At 44.5% G+C, this 15,267-nt stretch overlaps 1 protein-coding gene across 3 annotated transcripts in view; it reads right to left on the bottom strand.

Moving 5' to 3' along the window:
* Positions 1–15,267, bottom strand: part of ITPRID1 (ITPR interacting domain containing 1) — a 440,936-nt gene that overhangs the window by 99,697 nt on the left and 325,972 nt on the right. The gene's annotated exons all lie outside the window — the stretch shown is intronic.

Raw genomic sequence — 15,267 nt, 5'->3', positions numbered from 1 at the left:
GCAAATTGATCCTGTAATTAGACACCGGCAGAGGAGCAAGGCAGCAGTAGTTATGGCGGTAGAGGCAAATTAGCCCTGTAATTAGACACCGGCAGAGGAGCAAGGCAGCAGTAGTTATGGCGGTAGAGGCAAATTGATCCTGTAATTAGAAACCGGCAGAGGAGCAATGCAGCAGTAGTTATGGCGGTAGAGGCAAAATAGCCCTGTAATTAGACACCGGCAGAGGAGCAAGGCAGCAGTAGTTATGGCGGTAGAGGCAAATTAGCCCTGTAATTAGACACCGGCAGAGGAGCAAGGCAGCAGTAGTTATGGCGGTATTGGCAAATTGGCCCTGTAATTAGACACCAGCAGAGGAGCAATGCAGCAGTAGTTATGGCGGTAGAGGCAAATTGATCCTGTAATTAGACACTGGCAGAGGAGCAAGGCAGCAGTAGTTATGGCGGTAGAGGCAAATTGGCCCTGTAATTAGACACCGGCAGAGGAGCAAGGCAGCAGTAGTTATGGCGGTAGAGGCAAATTGATCCTGTAATTAGACACCGGCAGAGGAGCAATGCAGCAGTGGTTATGGCGGTAGAGGCAAATTAGCCCTGTAATTAGACACCGGCAGAGGAGCAAGGCAGCAGTAGTTATGGCGGTATAGGCAAATTGGCCCTGTAATTAGACACCGGCAGAGGAGCAATGCAGCAGTAGTTATGGCGGTAGAGGCAAATTAGCCCTGTAATTAGACACCGGCAGAGGAGCAAGGCAGCAGTAGTTATGGCGGTATTGGCAAATTGGCCCTATAATTAGACACCAGCAGAGGAGCAATGCAGCAGTAGTTATGGCGGTATAGGCAAATTGGCCCTGTAATTAGACACCGGCAGAGGAGCAATGCAGCAGTAGTTATGGCGGTAGAGGCAAATTAGCCCTGTAATTAGACACCGGCAGAGGAGCAAGGCAGCAGTAGTTATGGCAGTATTGGCAAATTGGCCCTGTAATTAGACACCAGCAGAGGAGCAAGGCAGCAGTAGTTATGGCGGTATAGGCAAATTGGCCCTGTAATTAGACACCGGCAGAGGAGCAATGCAGCAGTAGTTATGGCGGTAGAGGCAAATTAGCCCTGTAATTAGACACCGGCAGAGGAGCAAGGCAGCAGTAGTTATGGTGGTATTGGCAAATTGGCCCTGTAATTAGACACCAGCAGAGGAGCAAGGCAGCAGTAGTTATGGCGGTAGAGGCAAATTAGCCCTGTAATTAGACACCGGCAGAGGAGCAAGGCAGCAGTAGTTATGGCGGTAGAGGCAAATTGGCCCTGTAATTAGACACCGGCAGAGGAGCAAGGCAGCAGTAGTTATGGCGGTATAGGCAAATTAGCCCTGTAATTAGACACCGGCAGAGGAGCAAGGCAGCAGTAGTTATGGCGGTAGAGGCAAATTAGCCCTGTAATTAGACACCGGCAGAGGAGCAAGGCAGCAGTAGTTATGGCGGTAGAGGCAAATTAGCCCTGTAATTAGACACCGGCAGAGTAGCAAGGTAGCAGTAGTTATGGCAGTATAGGCAAATTGGCCCTGTAATTAGACACCGGCAGTAAACAGGCATAGGACCAAGGCAGCAGTAGTTATGGTGGTACAGGCAATGCCAAGCGTCCGCACAGCAAGTCGGCGTGAGGTAAATGACGCAATTTCACGAATGCAAGATGGCGTCGGTGAAATCTCGCGAGATTTCACCGACGTCGTTAAGGCTGTGTGCACACGCTGCGGATTAGGTGCGGATTCATCCGCGCGGATTTTGTAAAATCCGCAGGTGAAACCGCAGGTCAAAAGACCTGCGGTTTTACCTGCGGATTGCTCTGCGGTTTTGCCCTGCGGTTTTTCATCTCCTCAATAGAGGAGTTGGCAAACCGCAGGAGAATCCGCTGAAAGAATTGACATGTCAATTCTTTCTGCGGATTGAAAACCGCAGATAATCCGCGCGGAAAATTCCGCACCATCTGCACTGCGGTTTTTGATTCCCATAGGGAATCATGGTACTGTACACCGCAGCAAAATCCGCAGCGTGTGCACACAGCCTCACACCTCTTGCCATGTTAACCCTCACCACACCGCCTCAACAGACACTCCTCTCACCTTTCACCTCCACTCATGTCCACTCACTCTTTCACTCCACATACGTTCCTTTCTCTCACTCCGTTTCTCATACTCACACCGTCATCGTCGCTGCCCCGACATCTTCCTCCGCCGCCGCGATCCAGGATCCAGACGTTCTCCAGGCCGCCGACATGTTCTTGCGGGACGCCATCTTGGATTTCGTGAAATCCCGCGATATTCAAGATAGCGTCGCCGCAACAACATGTCGCTGGCGTGGGCGACATCGGGATCCAAAAAGATGGCGTCGGCGAAATCTCGCGAGATTACGCCGACGCCATTTTGGATCCCGATGTCGCCCACGCCAGCGACATATTCTTGCGGGACGCCATCTTGGATGTCGTGAAGTCCCGCGATATTCAAGTTGGCGTCGCCGCAACAACATGTCGCTGGCATGGGCGACATCGGGATCCAAAATGGCGTCGGCGTAATCTCGCGAGATTTCGCCGACGCCATCTTTTTGGATCCCGATGTCGTCCACGATGTCGTCCCGCAAGAACATGTCGGCGGCCTGGAGAACGTCTGGATCCTGGATCGCGGCGGAGGAGGAAGATGTCGGGGCAGCGACGATGACGGTGTGAGTATGAGAAACGGAGTGAGAGAAAGGAACGTATGTGGAGTGAAAGAGTGAGTGGACATGAGTGGAGGTGAAAGGTGAGAGGAGTGTGTATTGAGGCGGTGTGGTGTGTTGAGGGTTAACATGTGCGTGTGTGTGTGGTGACGTCACCGGTTACAACTGGACGGAAGTTGTTACAACCGGAAGCTGGTTAGGGCATTTATTATTATAGATTATTCATGATGATTTTTCACTATTCGATCATCATTAATAATGTCCCATTTTTGTTGGTTTTTTTTAGGAACCATTGGTAAATTTGAATATAGATAATTAATTTTTTGAACATTTTTTCTCCTTAGGAAATTAGAAGGGTAAATATTTGATCAGCAATTTCTCATGTTGACAAAAAAACTTACAAAACCATTAGAGACCACATCATATTTGAAGTGACATTCGGGCTTATATGACAGAAAATACCCAAAAGTGAGATCATTCTAAAAACTGCAACCCTCAAAGTTCTCAAAACCTCATTCAAGAAGTTTATTGACCCTTCAAGTGCTTAACAGGAATTAATTAATTTTTTTAAAAAAATGTTACTTTAACCCTCAATTTTTTATTTTTGCAAGAGTAACAGGAGAAATTGGACCGCCAAATATGTTGTCCGGAGTACGCCAATATTCCAAATGTGCGGAAAAACTACTGTTTTGATGCATGGCAGGGCTAGGAAGGCAAGGAGCACCATTATGAGGCAATATGAGGGCTCATGCTATGTACATGGAGCTATGTGGGTATTATACTGTATATAGGGAGATATGTCGGTGCTCATATTATATATAGAGAGCTATATGGGGGCTCATACTGTATGTAGGGGGCTGCCCAGGAATTTACAGGAACTGGAGGATTTTTGCCAAGAAGAGTGTGCAACATTACCATCTGAGAAAATAAGGACCTCATCCGCAACTACCAAAAAAGACTTCAAGCTGTCATTGATGTTAGAGGGGGCAATACATGGTATTAAGAAATGGGGTATGCAAATTTTTGATCAGGGTCATTCGGATGTTTTGGGTTGATGATTTAAAAATGAAAAACACAATAGTTCGACAATAAATGGCTTCACCCAACCACTAACCATTAGTGGAGAAAAAGTTTTGGTGCTATCATTCATATTCTCTGAAAAAAGGCCAAGAAAACAAAAATTCTGCCAGGGTATGTAAACTTTTGAGCACAACTGTATATACAGTGGGTATGGAAAGTATTCAGACCCCTTTGCATTTTTCACTCTTTGTTTCATTGCAGCAATTTGGTAAATTCAAAAAAGTTCATTTTTTCTCATTAATGTACACTCTGCTCCCCATCTTGACTGAAAAAAAACAGAAATATAGAAATTTTTGCAAATTTACAAAAAAGAAAAACTGAAATATCACATGGTCATAAGTATTCAGACCCTTTGCTCAGTATTAAGTAGAAGCACCCTTTTGAGTTAGTACAGCCATGATTCTTCTTGGGACTGATGCAACAAGTTTTTCACATGTGGATTTGGGTATCCTCTGCCATTCTTCCTTTCAGATCCTCTCCAGTTCCGTCAGGTTGGATGGTGAACGTTGGTGGACAGCCATTTTCAGGCCTCTCCAGAGATGCTCAATTGGTTTTAGGTCAGGACTCTGGCTGCGCCAGTCAAGAATGGTCACAGAGTTGTTCTGAAGCCATTCCTTAGTTATCTTATCTGTGTGCTTAGGGTCATTGTCTTGTTGGAAGGTGAACCTTCGGTCAAGTCTGAGGTCCAGAGCACTCTGGAAGAGGTTTTCATCCAGGATAGCTCTGTACTTTGATGCATTCATGTTTCCTTCAGCTGCAACCAGTCGTCCTGTCCCTGCAGCTGAAAAACATCCCTATAGCATTATGCTGCCACCACCATGTTTCACTGTTGGGATTCTATTGAGCAGGTGATGAGCAATGCCTTGTTTTCTCCACAAATACCACTTAGAATTATCACCGAAAAGGTCTATCTGACTTAAATAGAGTTTTTCTACGGAAACATGGGAAAATGCTATCAAGCACACTTATGGGTCAAATATTTCCATTCCCCTCCGTGAGCTCTTTTACAAACTGATTACGAGGTGGTATTTCACACTGATACGACTTTCACACATCAATAGAGATAAATCCCCTCTTTGTTGGAGAGGATGTGGATCACCTGCTAACTTATATCACATTTTCTGAACATGTCCAAAAATAAAGAAACTCTGGGAAGACATTAAACTACATATCAATTCTCTTACACATATCAAACTCATAGTTACGCCACAAATGGAGCTCTCTCGATAGGACTCGAGAGTTTTGACCTTTCAATTAAATATATAATTATTCATATCTTCCGGGTGATTAAAAATTCAATTGCATTGTGGTGGAAAAAAATCCCAAACAACAAAATTTTCGGATATTATTAATAGAATTCAACTCCACAGCTCCATTGAAAAAAGGTTCGCTTTGAACAACAATTTTCTCCATAAACATCATATAAAATGGGATTTGTGGAACACAAAATATCTTGCATTGTAGTAAGAATTTGACTTCTGGACTCTTTTGTCATATTAGATTTGTAATAAATTTTCAGCTTTATTTATTTATTTTGTAACATTATGGTTGTTATAATTACTAATGTTATCTGATCACCTATAAAGGATTTCTGGTCAATAGAGTAGTGGTACGGCTACATAGGGGCAGTCAACGAGGAGCCGGGGTGCCATACCTTTTCAACTTAGGGTGCCAATCTTCATTGTCAGAAAGGGAATTGTGAAGGGGAAAACTTATCCCTATCTCCCCTCATTTATGCTCTTTTCTTTTAAATCACTGGTTTTCTGCGCAAATGTGTGTGCATTTATGTTTTTATAAATGGGGTTTTTAAACTAACTAAATAAAGACTGAGAAGTTTTTTTTTGTTATGGTTTACATGTGTAACGGACCCATAGGTTGTTAGCTTTGGTTGTTGATAGAGGGGGCAATGTGGGGGCTCACGTTGAATAAAAGGAGCTATGTGGTGGGTCATACTGTATATAGAGGATGTCGGCATGCATAATTCTACTCCATATTAAGTCATGCCATTATTAATAATTATTCTTTATATCATATTAATATTGAGCAGAATTAATTTCAGCTTATTTGTTCGGCCTCCACAATAGTCATGTTCTGTCATGTGGCCCCTTGGGAACAATAATCTCCTATCCAAGCTCTATGTTATTTATAATGCCATACTTAAGGGAAAACTTTGCCTGGCGTGCTACACGTGCGTCTATCTCTGTCATTTTCCGTGTGCGGCTGTGCCCCAGAGCACTTGTGTGTTACTCACGTGACCTATCACATGATTCATTGGGAGATCATGTGACATGCCACGTGATACATCAGTTACCTGTGGGGGGGGCAATGCCTTCTAAACTGCCCAGGGTCCTCTCTATTCTCAAGCTGCCCATGCTCGCTTATAAAAAATTGGTCCCATTCTTATCCAGGAGAGTGGGACGATTGTTTCTCACTTGTCATCCGTGTGCTGTCCATGTGCTCTCTGCTTTTTACTCAGCAGCTATTAATCTTTTACAGGACCATTTAAAGTTTCCCAACTTACAGAACTGTAGAATTGTAATGTATCCATGCAAATCGGATGCCACACTGATAGTCCATATGGCATCCAATTTTTTTCTCACATCCATCAGATTTTGGAGTGAAATAGCAGCATGTTGTGCTTTTTTTCTTATGCCACATAAAGCCAAGAAAAAATACATAGATCTGCACTGGCTGACTGAATAACATTCGTCCGAGGGCGATCCTTTTTTATCTCGCAATGCACTTTATCTCCAATTTATACAGTTGTGTGAGTGAGCCCTAATAATGTTTATCATGTCAGAAAGCTGAGCTCCCCAGTACAAATATGTTCGATTTATCAGCACAGAACTTTGCTCCTAAAATGGTGTCAATTCAGAGTTTTGCTATTGCATCCTATGAACTACATTGTAAACCTCAGGAACAACTAGTTACATTCTACTTGACAAAGTTGTTAGCACAGATCTATAACTTTTCATTTTGACAGAAGATCTGAAAGACTATTTTTACTCATGTAAGGACAGTGCTTTGAAAATGTATTAAAAAAAATGGCTGATAGGCATTTCTGTGCAACATGTATAATTATTGCAATAGTTTCCTGTTTTTTATTTTTTTTGCTTTTTTTCGTATAAAATTTTATGTCAATAAATCAACTTCAATGATATCAGTCATTTATACTATATATGTTATTTATACATCTGAAATGAATAGAAGTTTATCTGCAGTGCCCAGGAGCAGCCTCTAAACAGTGTACCAAGCTGTACTCTCCAGTGTTATATACTTTTTATATCTAGCTGATTGTTGAGGTTGCCAGGAGACAAATACTTCCAATGTGAAATTGATGACTTATCCCTACCTCACAACTTTTATAGACAGAAAGAGGGACAAACATTGTGGCATGCTGCGGCAAATTTTGATCTCTACCCACACCCATGTACCATTTATTTCTACCTTTTCAGGAGATGATGTCAAAGGGAGTAGTGATTCTTGAATTTTTTAAGTCTTTTCCCCATTATTTGATGCACATGTTAATAGCATTCTTAATGTGTTTTTATAGTAAATAAAAGCTTTGATTCTGCACTTAAAAAAAGTAACTGCAGATTTTACATGCATTTTTTTGGTTTCACATAGTTCGCAATGAAGGCTCTAGAGAAAAAAAGAACCCAAACTGCACAGTTCACCAGCTTCCTTAGGCCCCTTTCACACGTCCGTATCTCCGGTACGTGTGGTGACAGTTTTCACACGTACCGGAGACACATACACACGTAGACCCATTCAAATGAATGGGTCTGTGCACATGTCAGTGTGTTTCCACAGACCGTGGGCAAACACACTGACATGTCCATTTTTTGCCATCATCACAGACAGCAAAATGTCCTGCACATGTGCACACACACACGTGTGTGACCGAGCTGCTTCCCAACTCCACGGCACTTTACAGGAAAATTGTGTCCTAGTCCCAATGTTGCCCAGTGCCCAATGTTGCCCAGTTTGAGATGTATCACACGCAGGTGTAGGCCACAGGCCTTCTCTGTTTCCAGGCTTTCATCTTCTGTAGCCACCGCACATGACTCATGGGACACACAGCTCGTATTAACCAACAACAGTTTATTAAACAGCTCAAGTTCATCAGATTGCAACACGCAGTATCGGGCACAACACTTCTGGTTCCTTGTTTCCTTACCACTGTCTGTTTCCAGCATTAATATTTGTTCCTCCTGGACTATCCCTACGTTGGCTATTCCCGTCTGCCACAGGGATTTCCAGTCCAATCCCGCAGTGCACCTGAGATCTCTTACCTTCCCTTCTCGTGCTTCCACATTCATCATCTCCTGTACACCAAAGGATAATGCACTCTTTCTAGCGCCTGAACTCAGCTCCGAGCTTTGGACATTGCAATAATGTCCACAAGGGATTCTACTAAGGCCTCACACTGCCAAGGACTATAGTTCCTCGCTGTCAACAACAGCCTACTGCACTTGAACTTAACTTTGGTTACTGCTAGTGTTGAGCATTCCGATACTGCAAATATCGGGTATCGGCCGATATTCGCTGTATCGGAATTCCAATACCGAGTACCGATATTTTTTCAATATCGGATATCGGAATCGGAAGTTCCCATAATGCAAAGAGCCACTGCAGTGGCTCTGATTGGCTGCCGAAATGACATCATCATGATGCGCAGTCTGTGCGCATCATGATGCGCCGTCAGTTCGGGCCTTCCGGGGGGGTCTATGCCGACTGCCCGGGGTTCTGTACCGGCCTGCCGGGGGTCTGTGCCGACTGCCCGGGGGTCCGTACCGGTCTCCCGGTGGTCTGTGCCGACTGCCCGGGGGTCTGTACCGACTGCCCGGGGGTCTGTGCAGGCTGCGGGGGTCTGTACCGGCCTGCCGGGGGGCTGTCCGACTGTCCGGGGGTCTGTGCAGGCTGCGGGGGTCTTTGCAGGATCGTCCGATGGGACTACAAGTCCCATCGGGCGATGCCTGCTACCATGACGGTGATTGACACATTAGCCAATGATGGGACAGTAGTAGTCCCATCATCCGTCCTATGTGTTGAATGTAAAAAAAAAAAAAAAAAAATACATACTACATACATACTACATGCTACATACATGCAACATACATACATACTGCATATATACCACATGCATGCAACATGCATACTACAGATATACCACATATATACTACATGCATGCAACATGCATACTACATATATACCACATATACCTGGGGGGCTGTGCCGACTGTCCGGGGGTCTATGCCGACTGCCCGGGGGTCTGTACCGGCCTGCCGGGGGGCTGTGCCGGCCTTCCGGTGGTCTGTACCGACTGTCCGGGGGTCTGTGCAGGCTGCGGGGGGTCTGTACCGGCCTGCCGGGGGGCTGTGCGGCCTGCCGGTGGTCTGTACCGACTGTCCGGGGGTCTGAGCGGACTGACGGGGGTCTGTACCGGCCTGCCGGGGGGCTTTGCCGGCCTGCCGGTGGTCTGTATCGACTGTCCGGGGGTCTGAGCGGACTGCCGGGGGTCTGTACCGGCCTGCCGGTGGTCTGTGCCGACTGCCCGGGGGTCTGTGCGGACTGCCGTGGGTCTGTACTGACTGTCCGGGGGTCTGAGCGGCCTGCCGGGAGTCTGTACCGGCCTGCCGGTGGTCTGTACCGGCCTGCCGGGGGGCTGTACTGACTGTCCGGGGGTCTGTGCAGGTTGTGGGGGTCTGTGCAGGCATCGTCCGATGGGACTACAAGTCCCATCGGGCGATGCCTGCTACCATGACGGTGATTGACACATTAGCCAATGATGGGACAGTAGTAGTCCCATCATCCGGCCTATGTGTTGAATGTAAAAAAAAATACATACTACATACATACTACATGCTACATACATACTACATACATGCTACATACATACTACATGCATGCAACATACATACATGCTACATATATACCACATGCATGCAACATGCATACTACATATATACCACATGCATGCAACATGCATAATACATATATACCACATATATACTACATGCATGCAACATACAAATATACTACATACAGTATATACTACATGCAACATAAATACTACATATATACTACATGCATGCAACATACATATATACTAGATGCAACATGCATACTACATATATACTACATGCATGCAACATACATATATACTACATACAATACATTCATACAATACATACATATAGACATACAGTACATATAACATAGAGTACATACTCACCATCACTTGTCACTTTGATTCCCGAAGCCATTGTCATCTATGGAATAAATATTAAAATAACAAAGCACGAATATACTCACCCCTGATCCACAGAAGTCCACAGGTGTCCCACAACGTCTTGCGTGGAGAACAGCAGCATCAGCTGATGCTACCGTTCTCTACGGGCTCCAGGAAACCAGTGTCGGGAGGTAGGTATCCTTCCGCCCTGTATTCCTCTGCCACTGTAAAGAAAAAAAAAGTCCCTAGCCTGATTTTATGGCATTGCTGTGTGAAAAATTTCTCATGCAGCTTTTGCCATAAAGTGAGGCTAGGGACTTTTTTTTTTTTTTTACACTGGCGGAGGAATACAGGGCGGAAGGATACCTACCTCCGACACTGGTTTCCTGGGCCCCGTAGAGAACGGTAGCATCAGCTCATGCTGCAGTTCTCCACGCAAGATCGTCGTGGGACTCTTGTGGATTTCTGCGGATCAGGGAGTATATTGTTTGTTTGTTATTTTAATATTTATTCCAAAAATGACAATGGCTTCGGAGATCAAAGTGACAAGTGATGGTGAGTATGTACTCTATGTTATATGTACTGTATGTCGATATGTATGTATTGTATGAATGTATTGTATGTAGTATATATGTATGTTGCATGCATGTAGTATATATGTAGTATGCATGTTGCATGTAGTATATATGTACGTTGCATGCATGTAGTATATATGTGGTATATATGTAGTATGCATGCTGCATGCATGTAGTATATATGTTGTATATATTTATGTTGCATGCATGTGGTATATATGTAGTATATATGTAATATGCATGTTGCATGCATGTGGTATATATGTAGTATGTATGTTGCATGTAGTATATATGTATTATATATATGTTGCATGCATGTAGTACATATGTGGTATATATATAGTATGCATGTTGCATGCATGTGGTATATATGTAGTATGTATGTTGCATGTAGTATATATGTATTATATATATGTTGCATGCATGTAGTATATATGTAGTATATATGTATGTTGCATGCATGTAGTATATATTTGGTATATATATAGTATGCATGTTGCATGCATGTGGTATATATGTAGTATGTATGTTGCATGCATGTAGTATATATGTAGTATGCATTTTGCATGTAGTATATATGTATGTTGCATGCATGTAGTATATATGTGGTATATATGTAGTATGCATGTTGCATGCATGTAGTATATATGTTGTATGTATGTTGCATGCATGTAGTATATATGTGGTATATATGTAGTATGCATGTTGCATGCATGTAGTATATATGTATGTTGCATGCATGTAGTATATATGTAGTATGCATTTTGCATGTAGTATATATGTATGTTGCATGCATGTAGTATATATGTGGTATATACACTCACTGGCCACTTTATTAGGTACACCTGTCCAACTGTGTGTTAAGACTTAATTTCTAATCAGCCAATCACATGGCGGCAACTCAGTGCATTTAGGCATGTAGACATGGTCAAGACAATCTCCTGCAGTTCAAACCGAGCATCAGTATGGGGAAGAAAGGTGATTTGAGTGCCATTGAACGTGGCATGATTGTTGGTGCCAGAAGGGCTGGTCTGAGTATTTCAGAAACTGCTGATCTACTGGGATTTTCACGCACAACCATCTCTAGGGTTTACAGAGAATGGTCCGAAAAAGAAAAAAAATCCAGTGAGCGGCAGTTCTGTGGCCGGAAATGCCTTGTTGATGCCAGAGGTCAGAGGAGAATGGGCATACTGGTTCGAGCTGATAGAAAGGCAACAGTGACTCAAATTGCCACCCGTTACAACCAAGGTAGGCAGAAGAGCATCTCTGAACGCACAGTGCGTCGAACTTTGAGGCAGATGGGCTACAGCAGCAGAAGACCACACTGGGTACCACTCCTCTCAGCTAAGAACAGGCATCTGATGGCTACTTTCAGCAGGATAATGCGCCATGTCATAAAGCTCGAATCATCTCAGATTGGTTTCTTGAACATGACAATGAGTTCACTGTACTCAAATGGCCTCCTCAGTCACCAGATCTCAATCCAATAGAGCATCTTTGGGATGTGGTGGAACGGGAGATTCGCATCAGGGATGTGCAGCCGACAAATCTGCGCCAACTGTGTGATGCCATCATGTCAATATGGTCCAAAATCTCTGAGGAATGCTTCCAGCACCTTGTTGAATCTCTGCCACGAAGAATTGAGGCAGTTCTGAAGGCAAAAGGGGGTCCAACCCGTTACTAGCATGGTGTACCTAATAAAGTGGCCAGTGAGTGTATGTAGTATGCATGTTGCATGCATGTAGTATATATGCAGTATGTATGTATGCTGTATGCATGTAGTATATATGTATTTTGCATGCATGTAGTATATATGTGGTATATATGTAGAATGCATGTTGCATGCATGTGGTATATATGCAGTATGTATGTATGTTGCATGCATGTAGTATATATGTTGCATGTATGTAGCATGTATGTAGTATGTATGTAGCATGTAGTATGTATGTAGTATGTATTTTTTTTTTTTTTTTTTTACATTCAACACATTAGCCGGATGATGGGACTACTACTGTCCGATCATTGGCTAATGTGTCAATCACCGTCATGGTAGCAGGCATCGCCCGATGGGACTTGTAGTCCCATCGGACGATCCTGCACAGACCCCCGCAGTCTGCTCAGACCCCCGGGCAGTCGGTACAGACCACCGGCAGGCCGGCACAGCCCCCCGGCAGTCCGCACAGACCCCCGGGCAGTCGGTACATACCACCGGCAGGCCGGCACAGCCCCCCTGCAGCCTGTACAGACACCCGGGCAGTCGGTACAGACCACCGGCAGGCCGGCACAGCCCCCCGCAACCTGTACAGACATCCAGGCAGTCGGTACAGATCACCGGCAGGCCGGCACAGACCACCGGAAGGTGCATACACACCCCCGAGAGGCTGTATTAGGAGAGAAAAGGGTTTTTCTTATTCCGATACCGGAAGTCCCATAGACTTGAATGGGACTTCCGGTATCGGAATCGGCGATACCCGATACTTTTTTCGTATCGGGCCAATACCATCCGATCCGATATTTTAGGGTATCAGATGGTATCGCTCAACACTAGTTACTGCCCTTTCCTATGTGACTAACAATCAGGAAGTAGTCTGCTTTATTCGAGCATTACTAGTCTGCATTATACTAATGTGGCGCCCCCAGGAGTATGGTCGCCACAATGGCATTGCCTTCCTCCAGGGAGGGTGATGTCATGCTTGGAAGCAATGAAGGGTCTCTCTAGCAGTTAACCATGTCCTGCAACACAGTTCCCACTCGAGGCAAGCAGAGGGAGCTCTGAACCAGGATTGGGGGAGGAGTGCGCTCTGAGGGCCAGGAGGGGAAATAGTCAGTTAGTGTGAGGAGGGCAACGAGTGTAGATGTGTGGAAAGAAGCTGGAGGTTGAGCTGAGGAAAGAGAGCTCCCTCCCAATGATAGCACATGATCTGCAGCCTGGTCTCCACGGTTGTATGGATAGTGAAGATCCTGCAACAGAAACCAGAGGAATAGGAAGCTATAAATGCTCTATTCCCAACTAAGACTCGGAGGCACAACAGCGACGGGTGAGCCAAGAGAGATAGAGGGCTACAGCTGTCTGCCATACGAGGGAGTTCAAAGAGAAGATAAGAAGGTGGAACTTCAGTGTAACACTGTACTGCACGTACCTCAAGCCAGCGCTAGGAAGGAGACTACACAACCCATCTGATAGAGAGATCCCTGAGTTGCTTCCAGGCTAGCCTGCTCCTGTGCCATCTGTAATCAGGACCCTGGACTGCGTTTGCCAAGTAAAGGTAAAGAAACTGCACCCTGTTGTGTCCTTGCCTCCTTCCTGCAACATCCTCAGCACTGCTACATCTCTGTGCCAAACACTGGACCCTCTTCCTAAACATTCCGCTACACTGCCCTGGGACCAACAGCCCTACCTGTGGAGGGCTACAACATCATTGCTGCACCACACCATCTGTCCCAGAGGATCAGTCTGCAGCGTCGGCTTAACACCTCCCTTGCCGAACACCACAGGTCGCGTCATGAATCACTTATAAACTTTATTCCCAACTCAACCCCTTTTACGTGGGAGCCCAGGGCCACGGATCGGGTCACCGCTGCTGTGACAATCCCCTCTGAGATCGGCCCGGTACTGAGTACCCCACAGCCCTGGCAGGGCGACCCACTAAAATTTGGGCTAGTCCCAAACATTAACAGAACCTTATCCTATGTCTCCAGCTACCTATAGTTATGATATTATACCAGTATGTACTAAGCTTATAGCCTTTATCTTATGACCTAGATCCTAATCTATATCTTACCCTATGTCTTACACTACTATATCACAGTCTATTCACATATTCACAGTATACCTGTTAGAATTATGTACTATTTCAACATTACTCATGTAGTATACATTATCACATCACCAACCTTTACACAAGATATACAAAAGATGCATAATACTATATGCATTGGGGAATTCAGGGGAAAGGGGAAAGGAATACAGTAGTCCAGTCCACCATTCTTATACAGATGTGATCTTGGTCTGATTACAGACCTCAATGCATGACCAGCTGTACATCTCCCGAAAGGTTCATGACAGCTTCATAGAGTTCTACATAAGCCCTTGGTCTCTCATATATCATTTTTATAGGAACTTCCCTCTGCTAAGATAACCACAGACTAACCCACATAGAGTGCTCTTTTTGTTTTAGGAAAATAGGTTTTCTGATGAGATCCCGTTGTGTATCCTATAGCCCTGCACAGACGCCTCGATGTGTATTATACTGTATGTGCCCTAGTAAAGAGGGACAAAATAAACAGTTCAGATACTGCAGTGTGCATTATATAGTTATATGCCCTAGGAGACAGCTAAATAGCATAACACAGCTCAGATTCTGCACACCTACAATGATCACTGGTAAACAACAATTTCATCTCAGGGCTCATTCACATGTCAGAGTTTTTTCACGTATGCAAAAAATGATCCAAATTTCATCAGTAATTTTGATGAAATTTTCATCAGAATTTCAGTTCCTCAGCAGATAGTGTGTAATAAAAATTAAAATAGCAAACCCCCACAGTAAAAATAGCAGAACTTACCTTGTGTATAGTAATCTCACAGAACTCCATTGAAACTTGAAATATTCCCATCAATTACAGAAGGGGTGCATGAACCCAAATATAACACGTCAGTGGAAAATTTTCCATGACATGTC

The sequence above is a fragment of the Dendrobates tinctorius genome, unplaced genomic scaffold, assembly GCF_039654945.1.
Source record: "Dendrobates tinctorius isolate UK_male_01 unplaced genomic scaffold, ASM3965494v1 ptg000162l, whole genome shotgun sequence".
Classification (NCBI taxonomy): domain Eukaryota; kingdom Metazoa; phylum Chordata; class Amphibia; order Anura; family Dendrobatidae; genus Dendrobates; species Dendrobates tinctorius.
The sequence above is the reverse complement of the archived record's forward strand: the minus strand, read 5'-3'. Positions and strand labels throughout refer to the sequence as shown.